Here is a 24,436-nt window from a genome sequence, read left to right as displayed (position 1 = left end):
CTCGCTCTCTCTCTCTCTCTCTCTCTCTCTCAAAAATAAAAATACCATAAAAAATTTTTAATCTACAAACGTCAGTATATTTAATGGTATAACAGAATAAAGAAATATATTTAAAAATACACACACAAGGCTTTCTGACAATGCTGATGGCTCTGTATATTTTAATTTTACACTACTGGCCTCTTTGAAGGAAATAAACTTGTACTTGTTTACCATGTTCGTTTCTAGGTTTTAGACTTTGTGACCCCAGTGCTCCAGGTCAGACCTAAGCAGCTCCTTCCCACAGGGACTGTCCGAGTGCAGACCTCAAGCTACAGGTCCAGGGATCTCATTCACCACTGACTCTCCTGCGGGTGAGTCAGCTCACTGGTATAGAGTGTCAGCAAAATAGCTAAATGGCAAGGAATCTATAAATATGTATTATTTCTGCATTTGTGGATTACTTGAGGTATTGATACATCTCTTATTTGCTGAAAGGATTAAAGTAGCTCAAAATGAAAATAATTAATGCCTCCCTCTTCCCTGCAATGGAAGCACCTGAATGTCTTTATGGTTTATAGTGGCAACCTCTGACTGTCTGCACAGCACTTCACGTGCATTTAAGAAAATGTCAATTGCCTACATCGCAGATTGGGGAGAGGGGTGATAAAGATTATATTGTAATCAAAGCCCCATAGACCCTGCTTTTCAGGGGAAGGAAGACATCTCATTTTTTAGCAGGAGCTACATTCTTTGTTGTGGACTCACGGGAGTAGAGAATGGAGCAGGAGCCTTCTAGAAGCAGTGTTTGCTCACTCCTTATCTGAATTGGATGCTCATTAAAGAACACCAAGCACCAGTTTGCAGTAGCCATTCTGAATTTAACAGTGACAATTTAGAGGCTGCAAATTCCAAGGTCTGACTCTGAACATGTGTTTGTTTATTGGCACAGAGATAGCACTATACCATTGAGTTACAAAGCACAACGGAGCAAATCTAGATTAATATGAGAATCCATATTTTGTCCTTCTTGGGCTGTATGTCACACTTCTGAGTGAGACCCTCACAAGAGCGGGAATTAAGAATAGGTCAGAAGAACATCTGCTTTGCTTATTTTGATTACGTGGGCAGGCAAAGGAATTTGCTTTTTTTTAACACCAAAATAACTTGGAATGCAGCAAAAATAAATGCACCTTCTGTCTCATGGAATGTTATTACAGTAAGATGCTTTGTGAATGCTTGGTGGCATTTTCAAGCATTTTTTTGTTCCCCTCATTTCTTTCTAGGCTCCATAATGCGATCCTCATGGTTTGAGCACTAGACTTCAAATGAGACATCTATTCAGAGCATGTTCAGACAAAACGAGTGGTTTCCTTAGTAATGGGAAGGAACTCTGTGAAAGCACAGCCCCTCCAGCCCGCCAGGCTTCTCCCCGCCTTGCCGTTCACACATAGGCCCTCAGTGAGCATTCTCCAGCTGGGGAACATCTCCAAAGTCTGAAATGGCTAAAACGCTGAATATTCATTGAATTTCTAATAAAACCTACCCTTTGTAAAAGGTTAAGGATGCAAGAAGTACTCTTAATGGTGAGGGTTAATTTACTCATTTTCTGCATCGTGCCATGGCATGGAAAGAAAGATAAGAGATTTCACAAAAGGGATACATGTTTTCCTCTGAGCATATTTTAAAACATTTCCTTTCCTTAAAAACCTAACCTTGCCTTATTATATTTCTGTCTATGCCTAACAATTGCTTCTTGTGATTTTCTAGTCCTCTGCTTAGCAATCATCTTTGATAAAGCTCCAAAATTCTGTTGTCAGGAAAGGTTATATATTTTGCCTTTTTACAGTCTCAAATATAGTTAGCAAATAAAACAGTAGTTTTATGTATAGCATTGTTGATGTTTTATGTATATGTACATATTTATGCATTTACTTATTTGTTTTCAGGACAACAAAACACTAAAAAAAAAAAGAGCTGGCTTCTTTAACAGAATGATACAATTGTCATTCACCTTAAATATTTAAAAGGCAGTCAGATATAGGCTACCCTGGAATAAAAACCAACATAAATATTAAAAAAATATATCAGAGTTGACATAAGGCTTGTCTTTGAGAATAATAGTTTGTAGATATCTCCATATTATGTTGAAATCATCCAGGAATACAGAAATATAGTCAAAGATTCTGAAGGGAGCAAAATGAGGTACAGCTAAATTATTGTTAGCATTCTCCCACGAATCCTATTACAAATAATCAAACACAAAGCAAAAGTAATGCTAAAGAACAGGCAAAGAATGGGAGCCTCAAAAGATGTTTGGAGAGAAAGAAACACCATTTTCAGAGAGTTGATTTGGACTTCGACCCATATTCCAGGCCTAGCTTCTATCTCTGTGATTGCCAACATTCAGCAACCTCTCTAAAACTCAGTTTCCTCTCCTATGAAGAGAAGAAAGTTCCTGAATGTCTCCCAGTTTTGTAAGGATAAAAGCATATGTACACAGTGCTGTACACACTTCAGGGTCTGACACGTGGGCAGATGCTACTTATTATTACACTAGGTACTCATGATTTCAGCACACATAAATTCCACACTTGCAGAGCAGGATACATTTCAAATTCTGATCTATTTCGTTGTGTTTTGTGGCTAGCTCAAGGAAAATCATTTGTATTTCCCAGAGCAACAGCAATAATAAATGTAACCACAAAATAACAACAATATGAAATTTGCTATCAGAGAGAATATTGCATCCCCATCGTTGATAGTAGTGAGCTCTTTTTCTCCAGAAATCTTGATGGATCCCTTCTCAGGGATCCTATTTGCACACTGGTTCTCTATGTAATCAAGAACAAATATCTCCGATAGTTCATGGCTAATTGTCTCACACAAGAACCAAAGCATAGACTTGCACTCATTTATACAAGTCTACAGGTCTGCTCTTACAGGGTTTTTAAAAAATGTTTAATGTTCTATTTATTTTTGAGAGAGAAAGAGAGAGAGAGACAGAGAGAGAGAGACAGCGTGAGCAGGGGAGGGGCAGAGAGAGGGAAACACAGAATTTGAAGACAGGCTCCAGGCTCTGAGCTAGCTGTCAGCACAGAGCCCAATGCGGGGCTCGAACCCACAAACCGTGAGATCATGACCTGAGATGAAGCCGGATGCTCAACCGACTGAGCCACTCACTCTTACAGCTTTAAAGACTCAGTGCTGCAATGCTTAAATACTTAGCAACTTTACTTTCTTATCCATTAAACCTCTATACAAAATTCATTCATCCATTGATTCAATAATACATTCTGATTAATTATCCTATTTTACGAGCCCAGAGGCAGAGCACCACCCCCAGCCTCTTTTAGCAGGAGATGGGTTCCCACAAGAAGGGTTATGAGGATTAAACGTGAAGGATGGGAGGCAGCCTGGCTAAGAGAAGGGTATGCCTGACTGTGTGTTATGGGAGGCCAGCCCTCCAAGTGCCCTACGTGGAATCTGCAAAGACACAGAGCAGAGAAATAACAGCATAGTGCTTGAGAAACAACACTTTACGTGGCAGGAGCAAAAGGGGACCCATGACGAGTGCCAGGATCCAAGAGTGAGGTTAGGAGAGAAACTGAGTGCTAAGGGGCTTGGAATATTTTTCCCTCTGTGATGATAAACAAAATAGGGTTTTGTTTGCAGAAGAAAGACTGGAGAGGATGAACCTGGAATCAGGGAGCAGGTGTAGCAAACAAGCCAGGGGATGACAGAGGCCTAGCTGATAGAAAACAAGATTCCAGAAACTTTGGGAGTAAAACCAGCAGGAGTCAGACCAGTGGAATACAGGACATAAGACAAAAGAAGGATCAAATTTCCTGAACTCCCCTGAGTAAATGGGTAGGGCTATGTAACTGTAACTAAAATAAGTAAAAAATACAGGAGGAAAGCCGGAATTCAGGCAAGCTTAAAAGGTCAGTTTCAGATGTGGAGGGTATGAGATGCCCGGGCTCATGGAAGTCGGGACCTTTCTCAGACAGTTTGAGGACTATATATAACAGATATGGGAAAAGAATATTATCTGCAGGAGCAGTGATATACATTTGAGAGTAATGATTACATAAGCAGAGATTATATTATCTAAGAGAGCACAGGCAGAACAGTATGAAAAAGAAGAAACCTAGAATAAATATTTAAGAGGCAAATAAGCCCACAAGGGCAGCAAGGAGAATATGCAAGCACGTAGGAGCAGGACCGGGAGGCTTCAATGTACAAGAACCAAATCAGGACAGGGATGCACTTCAGAGGAGAGCTTTTGCAGCATGGGCGGGGGGTGGTGGGGGGGGGGGGAGTGGAAGCCAGATGAAAGTGAACTGGAAAAGTAAGTAGAAAGTGATGAACGTGACAGTAGCAAATGTTGACAGGTCTCTTGAGAAATTTACATGAGGAAGATAGCGATGGAATGACAGAGTAGGTTAAAGGTTAAAAGGATTATTATTAATGTTATAATGTTATTAATATCTTAGTGTAAGTAAGAGTTCAGCATGCCTGATTTTCTGTAAATAAGTTAACTGCAGAGTGGAATGGGGGGAAAGGCTTCTAGAGATAAATTCCTAAGAACACAGAAATAGATGAATTTGAAAGAGAAAAGGGAGGGACAGAGAGATTAGTAATAAGTGAGAGTCTCATCCCAGGAAACTGCAAATGAGAGATAATGGTGAGTGTGCATAAAGAGACATTAATAAGTTAGGAGGGTGTGAAATAAAGGGCGTTCACAGCTAAAGGCATGAATTCAAGGAAGTTAAAAGTAATGACAGTTTCCTAAGAATATTCAGATCAGAGAAGAGATGTTGCAGTCTCAACAAGAGAAAGTTTGGAATCATCCCTGTAGATGACGGGATGAAAAGCAGACTTAGAGTGGAAGGCCACTGCTGAAGAGCCAACTGAAACACGTTGCTCTCCGTTTATATGGGTGTCGTGTGTTCACCACCATATGACTTCCTCCAGGAACGTCCTGGGGACGGGGGCCACGGACCATCATGGCATTGTGTGGGGTCTCTACTGGCGGTGGAGGGCTGGAGCAAGAGAATCAAGGTGACTGACTGGTTTACACAGCCGACCTTGGTAGGTAGAAAAGGGAAAGAAAGATGACCCAGAGAGAACTGACCTCAGAGGATTTGAGGTCTTTGTGGGGTCAAAAAGCAGACGTATGAGGAACACGGTTTTAAAATAGCCAACTAGACAGAGAGTTATGGCAGAAAATAGGATACTTCGGTTCAAGATTTCCAATGTAGAATAATTCTAATTACCAATAAGATCAACGGAGCATCTCTAGGAATGGGTTTCTGAAAGAAGGTAAGAGTGGCATTTATTTTAATTTAAGGAAACAGTAATTTGGGGCTGGGTTATACATAATAGTTGAATCTCCCAAGATTTTAGCAGTACTTTGGTGGAATAGATTGTTTTTCATCAGATTCCAAGTCTGGACTCTACTGACAAGCAGATAAATAAGAACAAAGTGGGAAACAAGGAGTGGTATGGGCTTTATAGAAAAGTACACTAATCAGTGGCTAGAAACTGGGATTGGGAAGCCAGGGGACACACAAGCACAGATCTCCCAAAACATACACACACATCTGCAGGTGCGTGCACCGACCCACCCAGCCCTGAGACGTGGGAAGATGATGATGGTCTCCAGGCAGAGAAGTCATAAAACTAATCAGGCCCTGAAAGGAGACCAGATTTTAGCCAAAGGAGGAAATAGAAGGGCAGGTTTGGGAACTACCTGAAAGGAAGGCAAATCTGCTTACAAGTGGGTAATAGGGAGAGTGAAAAGAATAGGGAGGATTCGCCTAGATGAAGCATAGGGAGGCAGCAGCTACGTAATGGGGGAGAGGATGCCAGAGGCCTTGTTCTCCGAGACAGAGAACACGGTGAAGAGCCCTGCCTCATGAGAAGCACGGTGAAGAGCCCTGCCTCAATGTCCACAAGTATGCACAAAGACCAAAAAAGGCCAAGTCTCAGAGAGTGACGTGACTGAGAATCAGACAGATGGAGAGGGTTACAGGGCTTTGATCTCAGCTAAAGGTTATTCACTGTGGCAAGGACAGAAGAGAGGACATGGTTCAGTACCCACCCTGTCTGACCCACAATCCTTCAAGGCGGGACACGGGGTGGCCCGCAGCCCCAGACCCCTGGCATCAAGGCTACCGACGCTGGGCAGCACAGGCCTGACCAGCCACAACACTGCCGTGCTGTGTGCTCAGTGAGCATGGCTCCAAGTCTCATTTGATAACGACCCTGCACTTAGCACAGTGAGTGGTTTAGAGTTCAAGCCTGGAAGCCCGACAGGTGGCTTCCAAGCCTGGCTAAGCCATGCACAAGCTATGTTACCACAGGAAGTGAAGTAACCTGCTTCCTCTATCTGCAAAAGGAGAAAACAGCATCTCCTTAGAAGCTAACTATAAGAGGGGTACCTGGATGGCTCAGTCAGTTGAGTGTCTGACTTCGGCTCAGGTCATGACCTCATGGATTATGAGTTCAAAGCTCTGTGCTGGCAGCTTGGAGCCTGGTGCCTGCTTCAGATTCTGTGTCTGCCCCTCTCCTACTCATGCTCTGTCTCTCTGTCTCTCAATAATAAATAGACATTTAAAATTAAAAAAAAAAAGACACTATAAGAAGCTCTACAAAAGAGGTGCTACCAGTAAAGTGTTCATTTAGCTCCATGCTCCATATACAGCTCTCAATAAATGGTACCTAGTATTACCAGGTCCTTACTGCTCAATATGTTGGACACCTTCCTTTTCCTGGGAATCCATCCCTTGTCCTCTACCCTCTAATTTGGGGCAAGGGGAGTAGAGAAGACAGAAGAGTACTTTACTCAGGGCCAGGCATACAGCCCAAGTAGGCTAGTGTAAAGTCTTCCCCCTTCTCCCCCCACCAAAAAAACTTTCAAATTTGAGCTCAGAGAAAGGGACAGTCTCTCTCTGGTGGCAAAATTGTCAGGTAAAGGACTGGAGAGCTGGCGGTGGTCAGGCCGCGGCACATGGAATGAAAGCTGGTCTGCAGTAAGAGAGAATAAAGGCAACGCTCAGAAAAGCAGACGGGAGAGAACAGAGATAGCATCTCCCGGCAGCATCTGAGTCCATGGCTAATTTGTCTCTGAGGCCGTTTTCCCTCTGCTCATATTACAGCATGTGAGAGGACATTACCCTTGCTACAGCCTCACCTTTTTAACTTGAGCTAGTTTAAATCGAAGCTAGTTTCAATAGGGTTGGTCTCCCTGGCAGCTGGAAGTATCCGTAGTGGGGAATAGCTACTAATAAATTTAAAATAGCAGAGACTGGCTAGGATCACAGCTGTTACTCTCTTCTCATGATTCCTCGAAAATTGCTCTACACACACCCAGAGGTCAATAAATGCGATTGACAGCCAAAACCCGAATTCTATCAGCAAAGTCTGCACACTTATCCATATGCATTTGACCTGATTAGAGCATTCCTTATACTACCCAAACTCTTCCAGCTCCCTGAATTGGAAACCAGCTGATGAATAGGCTGAATCCAAAGACAGTGAGGCCCAAATAATGTATGAGGTTGGTAACAAGTGAAGCAGGAGATCTCAAAATGCAATGTGTATTCAGTGCCAAGGATGTGCCCAGAACTAGACTTGATCATCTAATCAGCTTATTTTTAAAGTCAGTCTAAAGACCAAAGGTTGGAAGAACCCCACCTCTGTTACTGAATAGTCCAAGTAGAATACAGTAGGGATTATAAAATAAAATTTAGAGCTGAACATTCAGGCATGGCCCCAGTGTAGGTAATAACCACAAGAATCACCCATCTATTCTACCATTCTTGAGAATTGTTGTAAGTGCCTTTCATTCTTGAAAGCACCTTCCCTACACTGAAAGGAATAACTTGAACAATCACTAGAAGATTAGACAGAAAGCTTTAGCTCTGGGCCTCCTGCATTCCCCATCAATGAAGCAAGAGAATCCGATGAGAATGCTAACAGTCACCTTTGTTCTCCTGCCTAGCAGAAGTCAAGAAACAGAAGTGACATAAAATATTCATGAAAATTCAAATGACCCTTTAACTTCTAGATGGTGCAATATAACAAGATGCCTAAATATTGTACTGACAAAGAATGTTTGCTCTCTTGCAAAGGAATCACTGCTTTGATCTCTTACTTAGATATAAATGGATCATTTTCATTAGCCCACCTCAACAAAAGAACCCATGTAAAATCAGGAAAATGTGAATAGACTTTGCATACAAATATTGTTCCAGGTGCAAACTATTACCGTACGCCATCTTGGATTTTGGAGTTTCATTTTTGCCTAGAACTTACATGTATCTTACTAGTTATATGAACCCAACTGCATTTAATGTGTCCTAATTAAAGAAGATGAAAAAAGAAAGTGGCCAGTAAAGAAAGAAGCCAAGTCAAGAGACACACTCTATTCTCCCCAAAATAATAGCTCTCATATGAAAAATCTCATGTGTAACTAAAGACACTGATCTGACAAAATCTGTCCCGTTAGGATAGATATGATAATGCATGTTGGAACAACATAATTAAAAGTAAATTTAAAAAATTTAAAAATAAAATAAGGAAAATATTCTCTCTGAGATGGGGAACTTCTTAAAGGATGAGATCTTTGAGTAGAAGCATTACGAACTGGCACACTCACAGAAAATATTAAGAGCTAAAAATGCAATGTGCCAGGTACATTCGGGAAATGATGAGGCATGTGACATGCTGGAGTGAGGAATAGAGAGAATGGCTGGCCTGTGATAGAGGAAACACATCAGAGTTGATGTCGCATAATGGCTGTACGTGTCAGCCTTGGAGTCAGAAACACTTTGGTTTGATTGTTGACTCCACCAATAAGCAACTCCATGAGTTTTTCCACAACCAGCCCTCAGTTTTTTTTCACTTGCAAAATGAATCTAACAGCTAGTACTCTAACAGAGAGGACCGAATGAGATAATTCATGAAAAACTCCTAACAGACTACCTAAAACAAAATAAGACCTCAGTAAATGTCTACTATTATTGTTGCTGCTATCTTAATTATTATGTTGTGGAAGAATTGAATACTAAGCTAAGTAGGTCAGATATTTTATTTAAAAAGACAGCTCCGGTTGTAGAAATAAAGTTCTACCTCAAAAGAAATTCATATTTTTTAAGGAAATAGCTATTACATCTGATTATAAAAATACCATGTATTTACTGTAGAACATTTGAGAAGTATAAAAAGATTAAAACCATCTATTATCTTATCAAAGATAACTACTATCAGTGGTTTGGTATATTTCCTTTTTTATGTGATTCTTTTCAATTATTTCTGTGCAACTTACAAACTACCTATCTATCTGGCTATGTCTCTGTCTACCTGCTATATATTTAAAAAAAAAAAAGGATTTTCACCGTTTGATTTCACTAACTGTTTACATGGTTACAGGAAAAGAAGAATAGTCGAAAGGAAAGAATAAAGAGATGCACAGAGTGAAGCCAAGATGAGAGACAGTTTGGATCTACAGAAAAAGGTAAGAAGGAAAGAGAGGGTGATAGGAGTCTGGGGAAGAGATAGACAGACAGAGACAGTGATTTATCTCCTTGGTTTCTGACATCTTTCTCATTCCTGATGGTGAATTTCCTTGAGTAATAAAATAACTATTGTTCTTCAGGTGGAGTTCTATCCGTCATTAAAAATAAGACCTATACGCTGTGTTACAGCAAAATACAAATCTTAACTCCATAATCACCCTGAACACGGAGAGATGCCATCCTGGGAGAAGCAGAAGGGGACCTGGGGTGCCTCTGCAAGAGCAGCAGATTTATGCTACTGGCTCTCTTGCCATCGAGAAAAGACGCGCCTTATTTTTCTCTCTTAACGCCCCTCCCAACCCATCAATCTTCTGTTTCTTTTTATGTTTGCTAAATTCTGATAGTTGAATCTGTATATTTCAGCATGCAAAGATCTCCTTTTTCTCCTGTTCTAACATTCAGTGGATCTCTGATTCTAAAGGTTCACAAAAAGCCATAACAAGGTTGCACAATGAGAATGCACTTATGCCACAGAATTGCAAGCTTACAAACTGTTAAGCTTTTTAAAAAAATTTTTTAAATAAAATGTTTTGGGAAATTTCATGTGATATATTTTGCCAGAATAAGAGTCATAATAAAAAATAAGACCTATCGTTAAATGAGAATCTTCTGTTTCCGATTCTACTTCCTAAAACCCTTTTGAAAAAAGAAAATGAAGCTCTCTAATCCAACATGCTTTTGTTCCACATTTTAACAAACAGCCAATGCCACTCCCCTTACATCATGCTTCTAACTTAATTAAGAGCTAATCTGCTATCAGAATTAGACTACAAAGGCCCATGTCACTGAAGATCTTTCCAGTACAATGTCAACCCCTCTTCATCAGTGGCCCATGCATAGTTATTTAGCTTGCTGAGCATATCAACTCCCTTCTGACTAGATACTGCATTTCTTCAGACCTCTATTTCTCAGATAGAGCCAGCAAAGTATTTCATTAACACTGAACAACCACAACTATATAAAAGCATCCACTGCTTAGTGCAAAAATTCATTCCTTTTTAAAAATAGTACTTTATTTTTAGCATCCCTTGTTGCTGACTATATTGAATTGGTTGGCTCAGTCATCAATCAAACATTCATTTATTTTACAAATGAATATTGAGTGCCTTTTGCAGTAAAAGAGTCTTGGCTCTGTAGGCAGACAGAACTGAGTTCAAATTTTTGCCCATTATTTCATGGTTTTGGTACATTGGGCAAGAAATCTAACTTCTCTGAGCCAATGTTTCTACGCTGTCAAATGGGGATAAAACATCTATTTTATGTTGTGGAGATTCAAGTTTTTAAAATATACACAGTTCTCATTCAACAAACATTGTTTTTCCATGTTTGCATGTGCTACCAAGCTTAAAGGTGAATAAAATATTGATCCCGTCCAGGAGACTCCATAGCTAAAAAGGGGCATAGATCAAATTATAAAAACAATTGTAATACATTTTAAAAAGTGATAAATGATGGTAGAGGGGTAAAGATTGAGAGATCATATCTTGTTTGAAGGTCAGAAAAGATTTCACACAGGAAGTAGCCTTTTAACTGAGCTCACTTATTTAGGACTGGGTAGGTAGAGGCAGGAACCTGGAGTGGAAGGTAGAAAGGACAGTCTAAACAAGACAGAAAACTGGAACAGATGATGATGATGGTTATGATAATGACAACAGTGACAGTGGCAATGATGGCAATAATGGCCATGCCAAACATTCTTTCAGGCTTACTATATCCCAAATACTTTTCCAAGTTTTTATACATATTAACTACTCTAATCTTCATCACAGTCTGGGAGGAAACGAAGAGACAGAGATGTTAAGTTCTTGTTCAGGGTCACAAAGCTAGGAAGTGACAAGGTAAGCATTCAAACTCAGGCAATCTGTTCGCAGAAACTGCACTCTGACCCACGACCCAGACCCCTTCTCACAAAAGAGCACAGGCAAGCGCTGCCCAGGAAGCCATGAGATAGCAAGAAGTCTCCCCGAATTAATAAGAGCTTCAACCATGAAATCAATGAATTGTGCTTATTGCACCCCTATCGTTTATTTGTGATGAAGACAGTACATAAATTAAGGACTGTAATTATTCATTTATGTCTTAAAATAATTTCAGTATCTTATCATTAGAACTGATACTCACTCGGGAAATCCTGCAGGTGTTTACTCACTACGAGGTCGCTGACACACACCCATACAATACAGTATATTTGGAATGTGAAACTTCTCTAGGGTTTTAGTGGGTTCAAAGTAAAAACTTCAGAAAGGGGAAGACATGGAAAAAAATGGAGAGAGAAAAAAGAAAAAGTAGCGCTCTATCAATTATCCAGCGGACGAGAGGGTGATATGTAGAAAAAACCTTGGAAGATGGCAGGATCTATTCTCCTCCCTTACTAGCTCTGTGCACGTAAACAAGCCTCTTGACCTTTTAGGATTCAGGGCATTGATCTCTTAAGGTTCTATGGTTTTCATTCGATGACTATTCACAATTGTACTAATTCAAAAATCACTGAAATCCTTATTCAATCACAGTGTAATGTGTTTGTCTGGCACTTTAGTAAATGGTTGTGATTACTGAATAAGTTTTTAACGTGTCTTTTTGAAGACCTACATTTCATATTTCCAGTAAATGGTTGATAATGGACAATCACCTAATCACATTCTGATTCTACTAAGCTGCTGATGCTCTTGCAGGAAGAAGGAAGCCACAGCCAAAGAACAAACTCTTCAGCCTTTTCATCCAAAGCCAGAGTTATTTTTCTCTCTCACATTACAGTCTCACTTCTAATGTGCCATGCTATGAAATTTATAAAAACGAGTTTGAAACCTTTTGAATTTGTCATGTGCCTACAGCAGAAAGACAACTCTGCAAGAAAAGCAATCTTATACCTATACGCCAGAGAAAAGGTGAACAGTGAGTGAAACAATTTCCTATGATACAGCAGAAGGTAGCATTTAAGAGTATTCAACTTTCAGTAAATTAAAACTTAGATTTTTCTTTCATTTCTTAAAGAGACTGAAATTTAAAATATTAAATATGATTGCTGGTTTCATTTCTAAACCAAGAAAGTGGTTTAATCATGTATCTGATTATCACCACTTACTTTCATTATGGAAGTGCATTATAATTGCTTTGATTACTGGATTTGTCAATTATACAGTCAATACCAATCAACCCAAATGAAATGCTTAAGGAGCCAACAGTAAAACTAAAATTCTTTTTTCAAATAATTATCACTATTTTATTATAATTCTTCCAATATGTGGCAATGTAATCCTGCAGATGTTGAAATGATATGGAATATGCAACAAATTAAAGCTGGAAAGAGTAAAATTTAGGGTGAAATAAAATGAGAGTGATTAATACTATTATTACAAATACATTAAATTCTATGTAGACACACTCCATCTCGACATTGCCAACTTGATGTAATCCCTACCATTCACAGAGCAACATTTACAGAGTAAACACTAGTGTACCTAGTAAAGAATAAAGCCTTACAATAACCTTTCTGAAATCAGTGTTAGTAGGGTAAGCAAGAAACTACTTTTGTGTTGAACTCATTTTTATTCAAAAAATTTGAAGCCATTTGAATTCATTTGTAGAGAATAAAATATAAAGCACTTGAAAACTTAAAAAATCTTACAGAGTGAAAATATTTTATGGATAGAAACAAAATTATCGTTCTTATAAATTTCCTAGTATTATGATTATAATAACCAAAAACTACTGGTCTATGTCATTTCAATAAACACTTAAGATAGGAAACACCCCCCCTCTTCCTGCAAACTAAATCTAGTAACATGAAAATGTCATTTCTTTTTACTCCACTAGAGGGTAGTCTCTCAAAACAGCCATGAATCTAGCCTGTTTTTGACCTGTTGATAAATTAATCCTCATGTTCCATTCTTCTCAACAAGATGTTCCCCTAGTATAGTAATTAAGGCTGTAAAACATGCATTTTAAAAATTTCTATCTATTTACTCATAGGTGTTCTGATACACTGCTATACCTTTCTGTGTTTCTTTCCTAAATTGCTGATAATTCAATAACTATTTTACATATGTGGTATATATATATAATATTTTCCTGGTAACTATACATTCATAATTAGTAAGTCTAAGTATAAGGGAAAATCATTTTCTTGAGGATTTAATTTCTTAAAGTTGAAATATTCCCTCAAGAGTAGTAAAACCTACCTTCTAAATACACACACATAGAAATACACAAACACCTTGACACATGTACACTTTCATATGCGGCTGTCAGATTCATTGTATAGATAAAAAGAAATGAATGCAATTGGAAATGCTTATTTTTAAAAAAAACACCCTCATATGCCAATGTGGTGAATTATAGAGAAGCAAATATATGCCTTATTTTTAAAATGTGGCCAAACCAGATAAGAAATGTCATTGTTTAAAAAAATAAAAGGCATTTACAAACAGCAAGCGCATGTACTAAATTAAGGAGAACCTACAGAAAACCAAATGCCACTCAAAACAGTTTCAAGCTGCTATTCTTAAATAATGCAGTCACTGGTGAACTTTACAGAGAGGCTTTGCGTCTCTCCAGGTGTTTTTAATATTTGGGAAATCCTTATTTGTAGCATGCCCTGCTATTTTCAGAGAGAAAACACAGTTCCTCTAGACGAATGATAACCTAAAAACGGGAAAACTTGTCAAAAATTTCTTCCTCTTAAAAACAAGAGGAAGAAGGAAAGGATGGAGGAAGGATGTAAGGAAGGAAGGAGGGGAGGAAAAGAGGAAGGAAGGAAGCAAGCAAGGAAGGAAGGTAACAGGAGGGAAGGAAGGGAAGAAAGGAAGGGAGGAAAGGAGAAAGGGAGAAAGAAAGGAAGGGAGGATGAAAGGCAGGCAGGAAGGCAGGCAGGAAGGACATGATCCCTAGGAAAATATGCAAGCCTGTTTCATTTATCTGTATCCTAAGCAGCAGTGTCATAGAACAGACAGGTTGTTTCAGCCAACCAGACGGGAGCAGCTGCGAATGCTACATCTTGGCAGTCTGAAGCGATTGGCTCCTCTCTGGGGAGCGGAGGGTGTTCAGTTATTAATGACCGCTGAGCAGGCAGCACCATGTCAGTGTGACAACTGATCGGGTGAACGATGCACCACTAACCACCATGGAAACAAGGAGAAATAAAGCCAGCTCCCAGGATCTCTCTTCACTGGATTGAGAGCGTCAGCCTGCCTGCCGACCGAGAGAAAGAGTTCCGGAAAAAAGAAGGAATCCGAGCCGCAGCCCCCTGCCTCTCTGTATATTTTAGAATACAGAGATAAGATCGCTTGCATGTGTGGCCATCTATAGTACATGTTTGTGTATACTTTATCACACACACACATGCACCTATTTACATCGGGGCAAGAACACAACCATGTGATTATCGCAACTAAAGAACTGAAGAAGCCAGCACACAGGGACAGGAAAGGTGGTGTATCACAGAAACTGCTTTTGCAGGGTAAGTTTAAAATATCCATTTCTATTTAAATATGCTCTATTTCTTGGGTGGTGCATGCTTGTTGTTTTCAAACGTAAATTCTCCGTTGATGTTTTCTTCTTGTCTGAATCCTAATGCATTCTTCTTTCCATTTTACTTTTGAGGAGAAATTCAAATGCAAAAGCCCTCTGGCTTTGGGTATGCTTAGCTGTGTTTGTGGGATTCTCCAACATGCGTTTTACTAGCTTGAACGCCCATCAGAGGATGTGAGTGGGAGAGAAAAAGCAGTGCTGGGGAGAGGAGAGAGAGGAGGGTGAGAGGGGAGAAGGGGACAGTGGGAGTGGAGAGGAGAGGAAAGGAGAAGGGGGGATTTTCTTTTCTCTTCACATGATTTGTAATAAAGAGAGGATGGCACATCATTCTGTATTGTGAAACCAACCCCCCCGGTAGGGCATTTTTCTCCCTTTCACCCAGTGGATGGAGATTCAGGCAAATGCTGCTGTATGTCAAGAGCTAAAACCATTAAGCAGAGTGGCGGAATGAGCATATCACAAACAGTTATTGAATTTCTGCCAGGCTACATTGTACGGATTGGGGTAAATGACTTCCCTTTAATAACATCCTCTCGCTGGTCTGAAGGGACAGTGCAAATGTCTGATTGCTAATGCAGCTGCAACTGACACATGAGAGGTAAAAGGATCCCATGAACCAGAAGAGTTCTAATCTTCTTTGGTAATTAACAGAATCACAGCAGGGTGGCTTTAAAGTACATTTCCTATTTAAGGAGATTTTTGTTCAAACCGACCACTATATTCCCTTTGCTGTTACTGAGCTATGTGGCTTAATTTGCCTCTAATTTATTTATTTTTAACAATATGTCCTTGTTTCCATGCCTCTAATTTTAGTGAGAACAGGCTATGAATATGAGTAGAACCTTCCTAATTCAGTGAAAAGGAGATAATGTGAAAAATAAAAAGAGAAGAAGTAAGGATTCAAAATACCTACCTAGGGAAGAGTGTGCCCTGGTACTATAAATATTACTCATATCCTACAATTCTCTTTAGTTTCTGAAGCAATGCCTTTGAGACAGAATTACTCTCAGTAAACTATGAGCATCCATGTACTGATGATTCATGGAATACAGTGTGGGTTAATTTATACTTTCAGTCTTGTGAAAGGAAGCTAGCTACTTCGAATATGCTTACAGACAGACAACGTCAATTGAGGATGTTTGTGCAAACATTCACTACCTCCTTCAATGGGTCCTGTAAAGACATTAAAACAAAACTAGAATTTGCATTTCATCTTCTGGAGCTCTCTCCTCCCTTTCTTTAGCTTAACTAACCAAATAGTTAATGGAATCTGATTCTTTCCAACTGCATGGTATTTTTTTCCCTACAATTTTGATTTCAGAGTTATTATTGGGTTCCTAGTTTATAATATGAGCCAAAACCAAAAGACAATAACCAGCCACTTAGATTCTGCCACTTTCCCATAAATGTGTCAAAATATGAGTCACTTTGCAATATGTAAGAAGTCAGGTAATTCCAGTGACCTTTGTAAATGATGACAATAAAGCAGCTCTGACAATATGCCACTGGCTTCAATTTTCCCTCTGTAAAATGAACAAGTTTAAGAAGAGGTTTCCTGCGCAGAGTGAAAAATGAAAGGTGCTGAAGCATTAGCTCGCAATATTGGCAGGCTTGCTCACTCTGCCTCAAACGTCACATGCAATCTATAGAAAAAACAAAATGATTTATTACAGGGAGGAAAAGGTGTTTTATTTGCTCTTCTGCTATTCATTAGAAGTGTTGCTTTTGCTACAGAACAGATCTGATATTTTGAGGTACCTCCTAAGTTCCCAACCAAGAAGAGAAGCTTGAAGTAGGCATTCAGCCTCCCAATTTGAAACTCCTGTACAATGTAGCATTGCAGTATTGATTTCAGTTTTTCTCAGACCTATTCAAGGGAAACTTTCCATACCAAATACACACGTACTTAAATCCTTACAGAGCCTATTTTTAAATTGCAATCAATGACACCTAAGAACAGTGAATTCACTCATTAACCTTGGTCAAGCTCACATACATATTTTGTGGATTGCACAGATCAACACTGTGCTCACTTGAGTCTGAGAAATACCACCATTCCAAGCCTCCGGTGTTGTCACCCCGCATATGCCAGTGAGTTTGGTGATCTGATCAGCATCTACCAGTGCCAGAGGATGGACATAGGAGCATGCCTGGAAGACTTAACCATAGTCTCTCCAGTCATGTAGCTATACCAGAAACGGGTTTCTGGCAAGTCAAGCTTCGAAGGACCATCTTTTCAGAGTGTCGCTTGTCACGGGCAACACACTGAGTTTGAATGCTGATGAGTAGGTGGAATTTTTGTCTTTGGTTGTTGTTGCTGCTGTTAATGGCTTAAGAAACAGTGTTATCTTCTTCCTAGGCCAGAAATTTAGGGACCTAAGTAGCCAACTTGGGATTCATTAACTGTATTTTTTCTTTGTTCTTTTCTACACCTATTGCTTTTTTTTCCCTTTTTCTCTTTTGCCACAAAATAGGCTTGATATTTTACTTTTCTAACCCCCCCACACTCTGAATTTTTTTCTAGTGCAAAATTGTATTCTGATGGGGGCACGGTGATATTTATTGCAAACTAATTAAGTTGATCATAAGGTTTGTAACCTGAGCTTAAAAAAAAAAAGCCCTTACATAAGTTAAATGTTATTACTTAGCAGGCACCGAAGATGGTCATAGATGAGGCATCTGTTGGAGATATTAAAGATCATTAAAAGGAAGCTACTAGCATACTAAAAAATGAATCCCTCCTTCTAGCCTCAGTAAGGATGCCCCCAAAGAATCATTTTAAAAAAATCTAGCTCTAGCCAATGTGAAGAAACAATGGACACATCTGCAGCCCACTAAACTATTTCAGGTAGACCTGGTTCTATGGACTTAATCACTTAAGTAGCACTCATTAGTCCCATGGGATTAAATAAAGCAGGAAAACACCGGGCGGTACCTCAGTGCATCTTGTCTGTGCTGTCAGAGAGAAAGCTCTCTGATACTGGCTATGCGGGGAGTACTGAGGAAAGCCTCACTGTGTTGCCACTGAACACAGGTCCCGCTCAGAGCTGAGTGATGCCTCCTTGCCTACCTTCCGACAAACAGATGTCTGGTTCGACCCCTAGGAAGCAGACCATGGTAACAATTATTCCTCGGACCACAATGTAAAAGGAAATCAAATTCTATTATAAAGAAAGTAGGTGGTGCCAGAGGATAGAAAAAGTAATGTAGAAATAAAAATGTTTTCTTTAATATGATGGGAGGGGTGGAAGAAGATTTTAGTAGATGCGATTTAGAGGTCACTAAATACAGGGTTGGGGGGAAAAAGGCAAAATGCTCATCGCAGATATTTATGAAGAAGTATAGTCCCCAACCAGCCATCTACTGTGTTTGCATAACTGTTAAGGTTGTACAGAACTGCTTGCTATTATGCTCATTTTTCTTTAGGCCATGATAAGGGAGGGCTTTTTTTTTAAGGGGTCATTTATAAAAGCACCTTACACAACTTCAGCATAAGAGAATGAAGAAGGGAAACATAATTTTATATAACAAAAGAATTTTAGAATTGAAAATGACCCTTAGAAAATGGTATAATATGCTCATTTCACAGATTAGGAAACTGAGGCACAAAGGGTTTATCATCTTTAGACCAAATCGCACAATTCTTTATTAAGGCCTAGCGGAGATCCCTCCAGCACTCCATCAAAAGTCTGCCTACTCAGTCTTTCAATTATTTTTTTTAAAGAAAAAAAAAAAGCGTATGGATATGTGCCCAAAAAACTCCACACAAAATTTAAGGAAATGTTCATCCAGATAATCACATACTTTAAAAGCAAAAGTAGGCATTCAGCAATAGAAGCAATAACAATATTAAGTATAAACACCCAAATATTTCAAACTGATAATCTTTGGATGTAGTCTGCTATGTTTTGTAAAGGGCCATAAATACTAGATCTTTGCCCCGTTTTTAAAACATCTTAATAATATTATTGCTATCCTTCAGCTTTAGAGATTCAACTATTAATCCTCCATTAGAAGGTTTTCCAGAAATTTTGAAGAGAATCTGTCTGCTTTTTTACTGGGTTTCACTGTAATATTTTAAGGCACCTACACGCACCCTCATGAGATACAGTGTCCATTCTCAGGGTCCAGGCCTGGCTTATCCACTTTGCTGAAAAACAGTGAGGCCATTCTCAGCATGGTGGTCTCTGTTCCCTCTCTTCATCTCCCCTCCTGACTTACCTTTTCATTTCCGAAGTTTGAGTGAGACTCTTCGTAGGCAATGACACCTGCCCTTCATTTCACAGCCCTATTTTTTTTTCTTCCTGGCAAATTTTTCTTGGTTTCTAAATGTGCTCTCCAAATTTTGCTTAGGATGATAGTAATGAAATAACCCAAAAACTTTGGAGAAGTAAAAAAGGATATAAAAAATACTAATTCTGCGTATTCGAGTAGGGATATGCTGTTTACAAAGCACTTTTGCAACAATGACATTTGCCTCTCACAACAACTTAGTAAGGTAGGTATGATGCTGATCATCTTCCTTTTTTTAAATTATTTTTTATGTCTTTATTTTTATTTTGAGAGACAGAGACAGAGAGTAAGCGGGGGAAGGGTAGAGAGAGAGGGAGACAGAATCTGAAGTAGGCTCCAGGCTCTGAGCTGTCAGAACTGAGTCCAATGCAGGGCTCAAACCCATAGACTATGAGATCATGACCTGAGCCGAAGTCAGACGCTTAACCAACAGAGCCACCCAGGCGCCCCTCATCTTCCTTTTAAGATTAGACAATGAGGTTCCATGAGGTTAGAGATTTGCCACAGTCAGGGAGCTAACATATGGAGGAGTTAGGGTCTTCTTACTACAAAGATGGATATAACACTGATCATTGTACCTGGCACTTTGTGAGTCTGTTAGAAAATACCCGTTTTCCTGAACTCCCACTGTACGCTTACCCTTCCAAGTTATATGTCCTTTGAACCATGCCATACTCAATGTGGACAGATTTTTGCAAATAAAAATCCCTACTTCTTAATTTAAATCAGAGCTAATTATGTGACCAAGTTAAACATGAAAAACACAACCAATATCTATTCTTGGAAAAAAGATTCCTCCTCATCCATATATTTTTCTGACAGCCTCAATATTTTAATAAACAGGTGGTAAAGGTCTCAAAAACTGGATAAAATGGGGTGAGTAAATTACTCAGGCAAGTTCCATATTGCTGGAAAACTATGAACAAAATCTTCAAAGTCACTTGACGTACCACCAATGGATAAAGTGTCAATATAAAAGCAATGTCCTTGGCCTACCCTTCCTGGTTAGTCTGTCTTGGGCAGATAATGACACACAAAGACCTCAACATGCCAATAAATGTATTGCATTCACATTATTCTGAAAGCCTTCTAGGGAAAATTTTTATTTCTTTAAAAGAATTTTTTTTTTTAGTTTGTTTATTTTTGAGACAGAGAGAGAAAGAGCATGAGTGGGGGAAGGGCACAGAGAGAGAGGGAGACACAGAATCTGAAACAGGCTCCAGGCTCTGAGCTGTCAGCACAGAACTTGACACGGGGCTCAAACCCATGAACCGTGAGATCATGACCTAAGCTGAAGCCAGATGCTTAACCAACTGAGCCACCCAAGTGCCCCGAAATTTTATCTTTTAAAAGTGATACTGTCCTTAGAATAGGTAAAAATCCCTAAAACACACGTACTAAAGGATGTTATACAAAGTTTTATTTCCAGAAAGCAAAGCATTCCACAAATAATCAGTTATTCTGTTTAGGAAGGAATGTAAACATTTCCCCACCATTTTTTATCATGTTTGTATTCAAAAGGCCCACGGAATCCCCAAAGACCCACTGAATCAAAGGCTTAGCATCAACAGGAAACACTTTCTATTTCCCGAGGCCTGAAATCCCTGGGATTTAACTCCCTGAAGAGTAAGAGAGGAGGCAGTGTTTCCTGACTTGTTCAAAGCAGGGATTCCTGGAATAGGAGGACAGATTCCCAGAGGACCAAGCCTGCTCATGGGCCATGGCCTTCAGGAAGGCTCTGGACATCCAACAATTACAATGATTTAAATAATACTATGTTTGTATTCTCACTACAGAAAATACTTAAAGAGGCCTCATTTTATTTGTAGTGGAGAAGACTGGTTTGTGCTTATTACAAATTTTCTCTAAAATTACAAAATTGAATTAACAAAATGACTGTAAATAAACAAAGGCAAATATTTAGGTAGATTCATTCCACAGGAGTATAATTTATCCATAGTATCTAACAGTCTCATAAGGTCAAGGCATTTAAATTACATTGTCAGCTAATTTACACTTTACTTTTGTTAAGGAAATAAAAAAACAAATCAAAACATCTTAAAAACTGATATGTATCTTCAGAGATACAATCCATATTGGCCTTTATATCTCCTTAGAATACTTTTCTCATCACTGTATTCAAATGCCTAAGACATAGTGAGTGGTCTTACCATTGTTTGCTAGCAGTGTCTCTGGGCTCTACATTTAATTTTATTTTTATCAAAAACCGGTCACTCAGAATCACCAATTACTGACTGTATTCCACAAAGAGTATATGGAACCATAATGGCCCTTACTGAAATTTCAATAGTTGCAAGGGGTAATTTGAAAATACATCTAGACAGATCATATTTTGATTTCTACAAAGGCCAAGGGTTAATGGCCTTCCACTGGATGTGCCTAAGGACTGAGAATAAAATGATGAAATAGGCAAAATGGGGCTGAGTCTAGGTTACAATGCTGTTTGTTTAAGAGAAAGTGAAATAGCATGGGAAGAGAAAAAGAAGGCTCCCACTATATGTGAAAAAAGAAATACATTTTAAGGACATATAAACCTTGGAAGCTCTATTCCTAGTAATTTTTGAAGGAAAAACATATGCCATTATAAGATGCTAGCTTTGACTATATTCATCCAACAAGTCAGTTTCTTGTGTGAATAGCTGAGCTGATTCACTTACCAAACACACAATTTATATTTGTTCCTCTTCCTGTAGGTTATCACCCACACATTTTTTACACAAACACTCCAGCTGCTCAAGGAGTGTCATAAGGTGATGTTCGACTAACTTTTTAAAATCAATGAAGCATTTGCCAAACTACCATTTCCTTAATCAGTTACTTTATTTTTAATGAGCAAGCAAACTCCATGTAAATATCCAAAGCTCATCTTTCATTTACACTATAAATTGTATCCCGATGTGCTGCTGTTGGACAAAACAGTCAAGAAAGTGAAGAAGTAAATGTTTTATGGCATAAAATCTTTTCAGTAGAGATCCCATTATCTTAGATAATCCTTTACTGGCTAAGAGAATGATCGTAACATTAACAGAACCCATTTATTACATACATTTTCTGTGCCAACCATTATGCTAAACACGTCACATGTGTTTTCTCATTTTATTCTCATAATAACCATATGGAGTACTATTGCTAACCCCATTTTACAGATGAGGAAATTAAGACTTAAAGAAGAAAAGCATTGCCTCAACTAATCAAAGGGAAAAGAGGAAAAGGAACCTAGGTCAGTTTGACTCTAAAGAACACGGCTTTGTGGATGAGGCCGCACTATTTCTTGTCGGTACTGCCTGAACACATCTCGTCTGCACTGCCATCTAGGAATTGGATTCGCTACCAAAATACAATCATTCCATTTAACACTTCATACTATGCCATTCTTCTCACACTAGCGTATTATCTCTGCAAGTTTCTTTCATATTTTATTTAAGCTGTTTTTGTTGTTTCTGACAGAAAGGTGATGATTTACTTATTTATATTTAGGTATTGCTACCTATTTGATTAACTAAAATGCTTTGTGTAGCTCAGTTTATAGCCAGATTTGTGAACTGGCCGCTTATAGTCCTCTTCTGCCATTTTTCCATCCAGTGTAATTCAACATGGTTCTTTACCTATGGTCATGCCCAATTACTGACACAAAGGAAAAATGCAAAGCTTAGCTTGTAAGTCTTAATTGCCATGATAATAACAGTCCATCTACAACCCCGATTCCAATCTGTGGATGCTTCCTTACTCATGCAGTCTCTTAAACAAGAAGCATGGATGCAGGGGACACTTTCTCTGCCAGTATGATCATCAATTTTCAATGAAGTTCCTCAATCTTCCTCAGTATTAACAAACTTCTCACTCTACGAAGTTAATAGATGAAAGCTGTAATCTGTTTTTCAAACTGAGCACACTGAGCCAAACCTAAAACTTCAGCAGAAGTGTTCTACACCAGCTGGTTGCAAAACTTCAGCGTTTCTCACTGAGTGACCTCCTCAAACAGCTATCTGGGGAGTCCTTCCATTTGACTGTCCTACATAGAAAAAGCTGAATGTGAAATTAAGGCAAAATGTTACTAAGATTTCTTTCCATAATTAGGAATGGGGTTTAGATAGCTCATGTTCATGTATATTTTCTTTTCAGAATGAAGATTTTAAAAAACTGTTAAGTAATTTAGACAAATGAAAAGTGAAAATCAAGCTCGAGGTGATAGATGGCTAAAATATACATGCATCATGAAAAACTTAACTCCACACATGTAAGAAATAAAGGATGTGTATCATTTTAGATTATAGGTTTGGGTTATTTTTCTTTCTTACTACATGTTACATTCATATACAACACCAAGGAGCTGGGGGCATTGAGGAGAAATAGGGGACGTTGGCCAACAGCGATTCAATATGTACCACAGCCTGGACCTGGGTTAAGTCCTTTCACATCTCATGCCACCAAGGCGCACAGCCCCAAGAGGGAACAGAAGCTCAGAAGGGGGAAGCATCTACACGACGTCCCCCTATGCCCGGGGCCCAAGCTGAACTCTGAATGTCTAACTCCAAATCCTATTCTATTAAAATCATGTGATTGTGCCTCCCATATCACTCATTTCTTAGAATAAGCTTAACATATTTCTCCTTTGGGAAGCATTTTACTTTTCATGCAGAAGCATCCGACAATGGGTTTTTTCTATAGTTTTAAGCTTCTCAGCAAAGATCAGAAAACTTATAGAATAATTAAGCAAACTTGACAATTTTACCACCTGGTGCAACCTGATAGTATTTCAAAAATAATATAATGCACATTTAGTACAACTCAACTAATCTAAAATAAAAGTATTACTTGTAGGGTTTTTACCTAAATATTCTCATTAATCCTATAACTTCAAAAGTGTAGTGTGTTTAAAAATAAATCATGTATGAATTCCAGAAGGACTTAAAAAGATCTTATCATTTCTTGAGGAACGTAAATCAGTAACAAAATACGACAACTTTTCTGTACCATGAATATCTTGTAAATTGAACACACAGAACAAGATTTCAATTCCACATCACTTGCCA

The 24,436-nt window shown here is 38.8% G+C and overlaps 2 protein-coding genes across 3 annotated transcripts in view; one reads left to right on the top strand and one right to left on the bottom strand.

Moving 5' to 3' along the window:
- IMMP2L (inner mitochondrial membrane peptidase subunit 2) overlaps positions 1 to 24,436 on the bottom strand; it is an 848,590-nt gene that overhangs the window by 391,218 nt on the left and 432,936 nt on the right. The gene's annotated exons all lie outside the window — the stretch shown is intronic.
- The window catches only part of LRRN3 (leucine rich repeat neuronal 3), a 36,660-nt gene continuing 26,878 nt past the window's right edge, over positions 14,655 to 24,436 (top strand). Inside the window, exon 1 of the mRNA XM_029924812.1 lies at positions 14,655 to 15,018. The gene's annotated coding sequence lies outside the window, so the exon portion shown is untranslated. The remainder of the gene's footprint in view (positions 15,019 to 24,436) is intronic.

The sequence above is a fragment of the Suricata suricatta genome, chromosome 2, assembly GCF_006229205.1.
Source record: "Suricata suricatta isolate VVHF042 chromosome 2, meerkat_22Aug2017_6uvM2_HiC, whole genome shotgun sequence".
NCBI classification, from domain to species: Eukaryota; Metazoa; Chordata; class Mammalia; order Carnivora; family Herpestidae; genus Suricata; species Suricata suricatta.
This window is presented reverse-complemented; position numbering and strand designations above follow the sequence as displayed.